The following is an 11,919-nucleotide window of genomic DNA, read 5'->3' as shown; positions in this document are numbered from 1 at the left end:
GCTCACCACTCGTTGACCGATGCCCAGTTAGTTCCCGAGCCGCGATCCCCCCTCCCAGCCAACTCCCCCCAGTTTATATACTGGGCATGATGTCATATGGTATGGAATAGCTCTTTGGCCAGTTTGGGTCAGCTGTCCTGATGGTGTCCCCTCCCAGCTTCTTGTGCCCCTCCAGCCTTCTTGCTGGCTGGGCATGAGAAGCTGAAAAATCCTTGACTTAGTATAAACACTACTTAGCAACAACTAAAAACATCGGTGTGTTATCAACATTATTTTCCTACTAAATCCAAAACACAGCACTATACCAGCTCCTAGGAAGAAAATTAACTCTGTCCTAGCCGAAACCAGGACAGACCCATGGGGGGAACATCTCCTCGTTGCCACCTGTGCAGCAGGGGTAGTGGGGGTGGGGGGGGATGGGGATGACCCCAAGTGGGTGGGGAGAGCCCGGGGCAGGGGCGCGTTGCTCCCCCAGGCTGACAGAGATGATTCTTGCTGGTCCTGGGGGATGGGAAGGGGGGGAACCTCATCTTTGGTGAGGGAGAACCTCATGCTAAACTAATCCCGAGTGGATCCAGCCGTGGGGCCGCAACACTCCCCAAGCCTGAGGTAATGGGGGGCAGTGGGACCACCCCAGTATGGGGAGTGCACACTGGGGAGGGAGCCCCCAGCTGCATCCCCTAGCACCAATCCTGTCCCCCCAGCGTGGGGGCTTCCCTGGGGTGGGGGCCACCACTGGCAACGGTGGGTTTGAGCCCTGTGGGCAGTTGCTGAGCCATGATCTTGTGGGGATGATGGAGAAGTGGTGGGATGGCTGCCAGGACTGGGGTGGGTATTGGAGGGACACGGGCTCTTCTGGAGGGACAGGCCGGGAAGAGGAGGATGGGAGTTGCCCTTTATGTGAGGGAGCAGCTGGAGAGCATGGAGCTCTGCCTGGAGATGGGTGAAGAGCCAACTGAGGGCTCCTGGGTGAGGACTAAAGAGCAGGCAGGGAAAGGTGATGTGGTAGTGGGTGTCTGCTACAGGCTGCCTGACCAGGGAGAACAAGCGGGTGAAGCCCTCGACAGACAGGTAGGAGCAGCCTCATGTGCCCAGGAACCTGCCCCTCACGGGGGACCTGAGACAGACCTGCTGGGGGGACAACCCAGCAGGGCAGAAGCAGCCCAGGAGGCTCCTAAGTGCATCGACGACAACGGCTTCCTCCAAGTGACAGAGGAGCCAATGAGGAAAGGGGCTCCGCTGGAGCTCCTCTTCCCCAACAAGGAGGCTGGGCCTGTTGGGGATGTGGAGCTCAAAGGCAGCCTCGGCTGCAGTGACCACGACATGGTGGAGTTGAGGATGCTGAGGGCGGGGAGGAGGGGGCTCACAGCCCTGGCCTTCAGGACAGCACACTCTGGCCTCTTCCAAGGTTCGCTTGCAAGAGTCCCCTGGCATCGGGCAACGGAGGCAAGAGGGGCCCAAGAAAGCTGCTGGATGTTCAAGAATCCCCTCCTCCAAGCTCCAGAGTGCTCTGTCCCAATGAGGGGGCAGCCAGGCCAAAAAGCCAGGAGGCTGCCTGGGTGAAGAGGAGCTCCTGGCCAAAGGCAGGCACACAAAGGAAGGAGGCAGAGGCTGGAGCAGGGACAGGGAACCTGGCAGGAGGAGAGAGACATTGCCCGAGCAGCCAGGGATGAGGTTAGGAAAGCCAAAGCCCAGCTGGAACTCCACCCAGGGAACCCCAGGCCCATCAGCCTCACCTTCTTCCCTGGAAAGGCGACGGAGCAGCTACTCCTGGAAACCATTTCCAGGCACGTGAACTAATCAAGAGTGGGACAGGCTGAGGCACTGAAGGTGCCCCCTCCGCTGCTGGCAGCACTGAGTCCTCAGAGAGAGAATTGACCCGACTCATCTTTTTAGACTTACATTCATAATTAGGAAGTATTTTTTGCAGCTGTTGGATTGGGTTGCAAATACTGATTATATACATAAATTAAGTTCTAGTGGATGTTTTCTGCAGTTAAACATCTGTATTATTAATCTTGTTTACATTCTAGTGCAGAATCAATGTATTTGCATTATACTTTTCATACTGTGCTGTGATGTTAGTGATAGGAACTAAACTTACTGGGTTTGGTTTCTGGTTTGGTTTTTTTATTGACTGTTTTTTTTATGGTGCTTGTCTATGCCAGCATTCTTATTTTATATTGTCTTTTTTAGAAAAGCATGATAAAGTTATTGAATTTGGGTCCACAAACTTGTCCTGCTTTTTCTGTTTCTTCTTTTAGAAATTGGCATGTTCGTGTTTATCTTAAAAGGGCCTTTCCAGACATGACTTTGAAAGGTTGCAGTTTGTGTATTTTCTTTTTTTTTTTTTCGCGTGTACTTTTCTGACTGGTGGGTGCTGAGTAGATGGTAAAGTTTATAGTTTACAGATGGACTGATGAATTAGGGAGAGTAAAGGGACAACTTGCTTGTCTGGTTGTAAAGGCACAGAAGACTAATCACAGAGGTATAAAATGTCATCAGGCTCTGTTAGCTTTGAATTTGTGCAAAATGTCAGTAAATTTGGCCTGCAGATATGTAGGTGAATCAATGAGGTCTTTATCAGATGTGGGCACTATCTTGTTTGTAATCAATTGCAGTATGATGAGCATTTTAGCCTTGTCTGTAATGAAGTAGACTTGATTAAATATCATGAGAAATGAAAATATGATATGCCTTTTGGGGGATTTGAGAAACAGGGTATGCAACTACTTGAAATGATAATAATAATTAGTACTTTAAGACACTATTACACTCCAATTTGACGTGATTCTACTGTCTTGTAAGACTCTTTAAATTGCTCTTCCAAGCTCTCTCCCTCCTTGGGTATGTTAATACAGAAGTGAAAAGGATAAGTCGTGCAACCAAAGGGGACCTTCCCCTCCTCCCCCAAGGTATAGGTTTCCCCAAAGCATCTATTTCTGTAATACACAAGGTATTTAGGTGTATAACACACAAAGTATTATAGAAATTCTGCAGCTGGAAATGTGTCAGGTGGACAATTTTGTCTGAGGAAAAGCTGTGACTTTCTGAACAGAGATACTAGTAGCAAGCCAGCCCTGCTTGAAACAACTGTGTTTGAGTGCAGGAAGTATGCTCTGTATACATAGAGGAAATGGGATCACTGCCTCTGGGACAAGCTGCTCGGGTACCTAGATTGTCTTGTACAAAACATTTATAGGGAAGAGCACTCATTTTTATAGGTCAAAAGATGGCTTACTGGTAAACTGGAAAACCTGGCAGTAACAGGAGAGAGTTGGTATTGTTGGGTGCTTCCTTCTCTGGTCCGGGGCTGCTGCTTCTGCTGGCCACTGTTGGCCTTTCTGCGTCTTTCACTCCTGATGATTGCAGCACCAGTTGTTTGATTGCTGGTCACTAATAATACAGATGAGTGCATCTCCTTAATCAAGGACCCTTATTTTCAGTCACCTGCACCACAGGCACAGGTCAAGAAGACATTTGTCAATTTATTCAAACAGCAAATGTGGCACAAAGGGTCTAGCTCCTCAGTAACCTGTGTACATTTAACTGGCTCTTTCTGCTCCGCATTGTGCATTTTTCTGTTGGTTAAGCTCTTTCAAATAATTTTTTTCTGTGCCCGGATTAAGCACTTGAGCTGCAGACACTGTAAGTTCATTTCTTCCATCTCTGAGTGTTATTTTTGGACATGTCCCAGCCTCCGTCTCCCACTGAACAATACCAAAGGTGTTCCATGGGGACCTTTGCTAGCCTAGCAATGGAGCAGCAGGCTGCTCATTAGTCTTTTATGTCTCTCCTTATCAGTTTTACTGTGAAACTCCCTATTGCTTCAGTTGCACACATTAGAATAATTAGGCAGCAGGTTTGTATGGCATTGATTTTGGCCTGAAAGTTCAGGGGAGGGGAAGGTTACTATTAAATTATAGAAACGGCAAGTATGTCTTTGGTAGTTGCCTTTTTCCATTACGAAGTGTGTTTAAAACATAGTCTTGTACAGAGAGGCAGGAATGCTGAGCAGACTTTCATGCTACTTATATAGGAGGTGTTTTCCCTTGCATTAGTAAATAAGTGAAAATAAATCTTAAAAATAAACCTCTTTTAAGCAGAAAAGAGGATGTGGTGACATTGCTATTCGGTTGGAACAGGGCTTCCCATCATTCAGAGGCTGTGGGAACACAGCAGGCATCAGACAGACTTGGAGCATTTCCCTGGCCACCCTGGTCTTCCTACAATTATGGGAAGGGAAGATGGGGCGTCTTTCAGGGGTTGAGGATTTTTTTCTGTTCTTCTGTTCATCTCTCTCATTTCTCAAATTATCCTGGAGTTTGCTGCTGCTTATGGCTTACCATCAAAGTGAAATGAATTTGATTTGGTTTTATTTTGTTAATTCTCTGCAGTCTTATGATTGCAATAACAGTGATTACAACTGAGAAGTCTCTGGCCAGCTCTTGCTGTAGTGTGTAATAGTAGTGTCTTTTTCAGATTAAGGAGAAGTATGATTTGTTTAGTTTGTCCCACCTGAGGTTATTTTCTCAAACATCAGGGCTAAAAAGGAAGGTAAAGCTCTTGTAAAAGTAAGAATCTGCAGAAGTTGTTGTGTTTTCTCTCAGGAATTTCCTGTTTTCCAGGGAGCAGTTAGTATTCAGGCCCTTAACAATATGAAAAATCTTAAAGGGAGAATGGGGCAGGGGGATTCAGTTGCTGTACCTTTTAGAGAATTAAGAGCATATATAACTTCATGTACCAAGTAGTCTCAGTGCATTATAGAAGTTAAACTTATTTTGTGTGAATCTGAAGGTTAGCCTCCTTCGAGGTAATTTTCAGTCTTTTTCATTGAAGACCTCGGCTCCTATCTTATCTTTGTGGAAATTCCTGTAAATCTCTGTTTTGCATTGTGTTTGTAAGACCTGAAACCATTAATGTTTACCTTTAACATATTAAACATTCAATAGTTTTGTTGCTTTTTAAACAGAGGCATCAGCATGTGCATGTAGGAGGATCAACTGTATGGTTGTGCCATTGTAACCTGTGTTGTTCCTTGGCCATTTTTTACAGCTTAGCTGAATTAACTGGTGTACTGTGGAAAATAAAATTGTTTAATGTTTTGATGCAGAGCAACATTTTTCCCCGTGTCCTTTGAAATGTTGAGCATAATTTTCAGTACTATGAAAAATAAAATACTAGAAACCATTAAAAGAAATATAAAACAAGCAAAAAGGAAAAGATACCTAGAAAGTACAGTCAATAAATATTGAACCTGAAGTTAGCAGAAAATATCCTCAAAGTGTCTCAACAGCAAATAAATAAAACAAAGACAAAGCAGATGGTGTGATAGTATTGCAGTGGAGAGAAAGGCAAGTGACTCTGCCATTTGAATATAAAAAAGGTTTTGAAAGGCATTCTAATTAAGTGCTGCTCACAGCTCTGCAAATAATACTAATAATTACTAATAATAGTTACTATTATTAGTAATAATAATAGTTACTAATAATTAGTAATATTACTAATATTTGAATTTTGAGATGTCACAAATGGCACAATTCCAAGGATATAGGATCTGTTTGCCTAAACCATGTAAGTCAGAAGTGAGCCTCTAAGAGAAGAATTTCTAAATAGACCTATTATATCTTAAAAAATCCTTAAAAAACAGTATCTGAAAATTAATTATAAAACCAACCTGATAATATATAACAGGACCTAAGAGGATGTTTTAAAATCTGCAAGTAACTCCAGGATTTTTCTGCAGAGGAGTTCCCAGGAGTGGAATAAGAATATCTGCTTTTGTTTTCCCATAGAATATTTGAATTGCAGTAAGCAACCTCACTTCACTCTTGTGCATATGTTTCCTGTTGCAATCAAGTGACAGTTTGGCTCGACTTGGAAAAGCCTGAAATGCCTGAGAGCTGAATTGTACAGTATCAGCTGGGTAAAAGTTTCCCAAAGTCTTTTGGCAGTGTCTGACTTCTGTGAAATAAACTATGCTGCAGCAATTTATAATTTGTATGTGTGTATATTAACCAACAAGTGAATTTATTCTAAGCATTAACTTGTTTGTTTATGGCAAATCCTGGAACAGCCTAGTTTTTTCATTAGACTTCCAGGCTAAATTTAATTGGGATTTCGTCAGGAGGACAAGCTAGTCTGGTTACTTTTGAATGTGTTTAAGAAAAGTTTCGTAATTCCTTCTTTGGTATTCCTCCACTAAGGCCTGATCCTTTTTTATCTATGATGTTTAAAGCTTGAGGGGACAATAAAGACTCAAATCAATTGGAAGTAATTGCAACTAGATCATCAGCATAGTTTTGTTTAATTTACAGTGTTTATTTAGTGCTCACCTGTTGAGGAAGTTTAATCAAATTCCTCGTGCTGCGGGGGACTGCAAGGAGGAATAGTAATGATCCGGGTACTTGGTTTGAGGACTCTACCTTATATATATGTAGTTCTGCATTTGGGAAAGAAAGATTTTTAATATCTGGTGTGCGGGCTGGAGTGTCTTCTCTGTAACTGTGCATGGGGACACAGGGGCTCCCTCTCGGCTGGGTGCTTTCAGTGGGGCCAGGCTTGTCCCCCATCAATGCTCTTAAACCATCAAGAGAGAGGAGTTCCGCTTTTGAATTAGTCACACAGCAACATAGGTGAAATAAGTCCTTTGAATGTTAATACAGTGAACAAAATTGTGTTAATAGCATGTCCCTGCTATTTTGGAATGGACAGAATAGCCTTTAGAAGCTCTTGGCTCACTGCTTGTTGTTTGTACTTCTTGTTTAAGCGTGCTGTGTTACAGTGCTCGTCTTTGAGGATTGTGTTGGTGTTGCCTGATGCAATATTACACTGTGCAGAGCTAGAATCCTTAACCCCAAGTTTGAGAGCGTGTGCACTATGGGACAGCTTCAGGCTGTTTTCTTCAGGGAATAAGATTTGATGGGGACAGTTGAAAAGCAAAAGTCTTGACCTTTGAACACATGGAATGTTGTGGGGGATTATCCTTACCCAATATGCAATTAGCTCATAGAATCATAGAATGGTTTGGGTTGGAAAGGACCTTAAAGACCATCTGGTTCCAACCCCCCTGCCATGTTGATGTTAGAGGGAAGAACAGTAACCCATTTCTTTGTGCCTGTTTCTTTTGTCTACCCTTTATTTCCCCCTTCTTTCCCCTCCTTGAAATTCCCATATGCATATACTCTCAGTGTTTTAGCAGTATGTATGTTTTTTTCTGATTCACTAATAAGCCTGACTTGTTTTCAGGGTGAAAGAAAAACATGATGTAAATCGAGGTTCTGTGATTCTATTTCTGCACATCATGTGTGCTGCTGTTGGCAGTCCTGGGAAGAACCATTCCTCTTGTCTTAGTTTTAATGACAGTTTGTGCAAAAAAATAAACCCAACCATACTGTCGCCATTCCAAGGCTGAGATTAGGGAAATGTATTTAATCACTAGAAATTAATGAATATATGGCTTTTCTTCTTGAAATAAAGGGTGAAGAGTCTGCAAGTTGAATCATTCCTTTAATGAAGGTGGGATGTTACTGATGCTACTTTTATCAGGTTTTTCAGGTAGTAAGAATTATTTGATGTTCTCCAAACCTGGCTATATTGATTATTTGTACAATATTTACTTGTTTTTCCTTCTTGAATTCTATGCATGTTTTTATTTCCCAACCCCTTTTTTTTAATGCAGTTACTCTCTGTGACAGCATTCTATGGTATTTATCCATAATATTTGCATTTATCTCTTCCATTGGTAAGAAAAATGTGATGGAAGGACACACTGTTTATGTTTTGTAAAGTTTCAGTAAGCTTATAGCCAAGTATAGAGTCCTAGAACTTGTTAGCTGTTCATTTACATCTTCAACAAAAGTGTAAGTAAGTTTTGAGTAATATTCTTTTTCCATTATTCCTACAGCTTTCTTAACAGTAAGGAAGGAATGCAAATCTTTGGAGGCTCATCTGGGGTTTTGATGGCCCAATAAAACTAAGATTTTTTTGGCATGAAGCCTTTAAATGCTGCAACAGATCTTGTATATGATTGGTATGATTTAGAAAGACTGCAAATGGCAAGCCTGGTATTGGACAGTTATCTTGATGGATTTGTTAGAGGCTTTTTTCTGTGGCAGAATACAGTCAGCTGAAGACTTTCTTTGTGAACATCACAAGATTCAAATTTAAAATGGTTTTCAAATTCTGTGCTTTGTCCTGGAAGTTCTATATATATTTTGTTCTGTACCATATGATTAAGAAAGAAAAACTTTAAGAAACAGGCACTGATTGTGAGACAGTTATCAACTATTAAGAGAATCTGACTATTAATGTCCCTGATTTATTTATTTATTTGTTGGTTTTATTCGGTCATTTTTCCACTAAGAGAAATCCATCTGATTTTTTTTTTCAGAGATTGACAAGTCAATTTCTTTTTCTGTCACTTAACAGATTAGGCACCTTGAACAGTAAACACATATCTTTTACTCTGTAATGGACAGGACCTTATATTCTGGCTGATAATTACCCTTGATATTACCTGCTTCAATTTTTGTTCAGTGTTTTCTAGGATAAGGTTCCTGTTGTTTCCATTGCCTGCGGAGCTGTATTTTCAGTGATAGACTGAAGAACAAGTTTGAGGTAACTACAGCCTCGATCCAGTGTTTGTAGGAATCTTGGCAATGGTCCTAAATTGTCTTTTCTGTATCCATAATCTGATTCAAGGGTGCTCCGTATAAGGACTGATGTTTTTGTTCAGGCTTCTTTCAGATGTCTTAAAACCTGGCTTGCAGTTAACTTTTTTTTTTCTTTGAAAGTCTGTGACAAGCCTTTCGACAGAGAAGTATAGGAATGTTTTGGTTTTCCAAAGTTTTTCCCTGCACGTGTAAATACCACGTCAGCTAGTTAAAACGTTACTATTTTCCTACAGACTTTTTCATACATACATTCCTATGTATAGTTATGCTTTTAAGATATTTCTTTGGTTATTTGAGTTCATCAATAATTCTCTTCTACGTTCATTAAAATACTCCATGGTTACAGATTGTCTTTTTGTGTTTTTTCTTTTCAATATATACTGCCTTCCAAGATGTGAATGTTGGATGAAATTTTCTTCACTAATATAAAGAACAATATTCTACAATAGAAAGCTGCATGATTTTCCCAAATAAAAAAAATCACAAGGGTCTTGCAAAAACCAAACCCAAAGAACTATGAAAACCTGCATGGTTGCACTTCTGGTATATAATGCAAAGATAGTCTTTGAAAACAAACTGTACTTCAGACCTATTCCTTTTTCCTAATTTGTGCTCCTTAGGATTTTACTAACTCTAGATTAAATTCAGGCCCAGGACCCAGAATTATTCCCACCACCCAAGGCCTGCACTAGGACAGGGACAACTTCAGCCCCTTCCCCACAGGGCGGCCCATCACCCCCCCTGGTTCGGGTGCACCCCTGAGCCCCATGGAAAGGGGAACCCCCTTTTTCTCCACCAGCCCTTGCACAACCCAGGGCTGTCCCAGCCCTGCTGCCAGCCCCTGCCCTTCCCCCTCAGCCACCAGCTCCCACAGCACCAGCCCTGACCGATGGGGATGGGCGCCCAGCTGGCAGCACCCCCACTAGCTTACAGCCCCTGCTATGGCCAGCAGCGCCCCCAAGGCCGGCAACCCCCCCTCCAGCAGCCGACTCCGCTCGGGGCTGTGCAGGAGGAAGCTCCGGGCAACGGGAGGAGTTTCCCCGTCATGGCTGCTGCTGGTCGTGCCCAGGCTGGGGCCATCGCCCCACATCGCTATAACTCACTCATACGCGTGTTCCTGGCGAGGGGCGCTCCCTGTTGCCAGGGAGAGGGTGGCAGTAGGGTCCCCCTGGCATCCCCACACCCCCCTTGGGGCAGGTTCCCCGCTGGGCTCCAGGAGCCCCAGGGGCAGCCGGGGGGGGCTGTGGGGACATGTCCAGGACCTGCATGGGAGCCCAGGCCACACAGTGCACCCCGATGTGTCCCCACATAGGTACCCTGGTACCCCACATAGGTACCCCACTTGTACCCCGTAGGTAGCCCAGAGGGATCAGCACGGCCCGGGGGTGGGAGCATCCAGGGCAGCCAGCCCCAGCCAGAGGGGCCATGGCTCCGGCCCCCTCCGCCCCACACCAGGGACACACAGAGTCCCGCAACCCCCCACCTCAGGGCTGGCTCGGGGGCGTGCAAGTACACGGCAGCCCCAGCCCCATGGGGTGTCCTGGACACACGAGGAGCCTTCACCCCCTCGGACCGCTGCCCCACACGCTGCCCGGGGGGTCCCACACCCCCCGGGCTACCCCAGCCCATGCGATATCCCCACCCTCCCCAGCCCAGCCCCCACCATGGCCACTCTTTGCCCAACCTGTTACAGAGCCAACTATGAGCAGCAGCGGCAGTGACTCCAGAAGCAGCAGCAGCAACTCCAGCAGCAGCCTGGCTCCTGCTTGCTCCTGGGCTGGGGACCTGTGGCAGCCAGATGGTCAAGGAACAGGCAAACCGCACAGGGAGACGCTGACACGCAGTGCCGACGGTCGCTCCCGCCTATGCACTACGAGTGGCTGCTGAGATTGATGCCCTGTTTGCCCACTGGCCGCGGCTGGGTGCCCCACATCAGCTCTTGGTGCCAGCCCCAGGGAGGTGATGGCCATGTCATAGTGGGCAGTGGTGGCTGTGTCACTGTGATGTCACCTTGGGCCTGTGACACAGGCGTCCCCGCAGGTATAAAGGGGGCTGCTCCCAGAGACAGGGGAGCATCTGGGGGAGAACCTTGGTGCTGCCAGGCAGGAGTTTGGAGAGCACTTGCCAATGACCTGTCCTGTGTCCGCCGTGCAGCGGAAGGCCCCCGACGGGGGAGAGGAGGGTGAGGGCAGAGGATCCCCACAGCCCCCGCAGCCGGCGGCCGGGCGAGGGGTGGGCTGGGGGTCTGTGTGTGGCTGCGAGCGGTGGGGGGAAGGCAGTAGCCTGGGCTGAGGCAGGGCCAGGTGGGGAGGATGTGTGTGCTGCTGGGGTTGATGGGGGACCAAAAGGAAGGGGGTCCCAGGGCGGGGGCGTTGTGACTTCACAGGGCAGGATGGTGATGCTGGAGGTGGTGTCGCAGAGGTGCCAGGGCAGGGCAGCCCCACAGGCAGGAGGGGCCTCGTGGGTGCCCAACACAGCAGGGATGAGGAAGCTCCTTCTCTCCCCAACAGTCCTTGGTGCCTCCCCCCACCTCCTGCCACGTGCTCAGCACCCAGCTAGCAGAGGCCGAGCCACGCATGGAACTAGTGTATGTGCACGCACAGGACCACTGGGTCTGTGCGGTGACAACTTACCGCACTGTGCTGGGCCCTGGCCAGCATCTACCAAACACTGCTCAATATGATGGAGCACCCCCAGCCTCATATGCTGAGTAGAGGCAGGCACATGAGTGCAGGCGGATGATGGTGTCCCTCTCTGGGGGGAGGCTCCCGTGCCAGCCCTGGGCATCCCTGACTGTGCACGTGCGTGGCCATGTCCTGTGTGTGAGAGAGTGTGAGTGTGCCTGCGCTTGGGGACTGTCCCTCCAAGTGTCCATGCCTGACAGTGCCTGCAGCCGTGCCCTGGCCTAGTGTTCCACTGAGTCACAAACACACAAGGAGCTCTGTGGTGTCTGGTAGGTGTGGAGTGGTCCCCTTGTCCCCCGGGGGCTGGGGCACTGCGGAGAGGAGGGATCCCCATGGCTGGGGGTCCCGGCAGAGCCGTGGGCCCAGGGTCACTTCCCTTACCTTGTGTCCCTGCTGCTGCGGTGCCTGCAGCAGGAGCTGGCAGAGCTGCCCAATGCCTCAGCCATCCTGCGCTTGGTCTGGAGCTCCCTGACCGTGTTTGACCTGGCCCCCCCAACCGCAGCAGCCCCCACCCCCCCACAGATGCCCACGGGGGTAGCTAGGACCCTGACCCACTGGGA

The sequence above is a fragment of the Gymnogyps californianus genome, unplaced genomic scaffold, assembly GCF_018139145.2.
Source record: "Gymnogyps californianus isolate 813 unplaced genomic scaffold, ASM1813914v2 HiC_scaffold_34, whole genome shotgun sequence".
Taxonomy (NCBI): domain Eukaryota; kingdom Metazoa; phylum Chordata; class Aves; order Accipitriformes; family Cathartidae; genus Gymnogyps; species Gymnogyps californianus.
The sequence above is the reverse complement of the archived record's forward strand: the minus strand, read 5'-3'. Positions refer to the sequence as shown.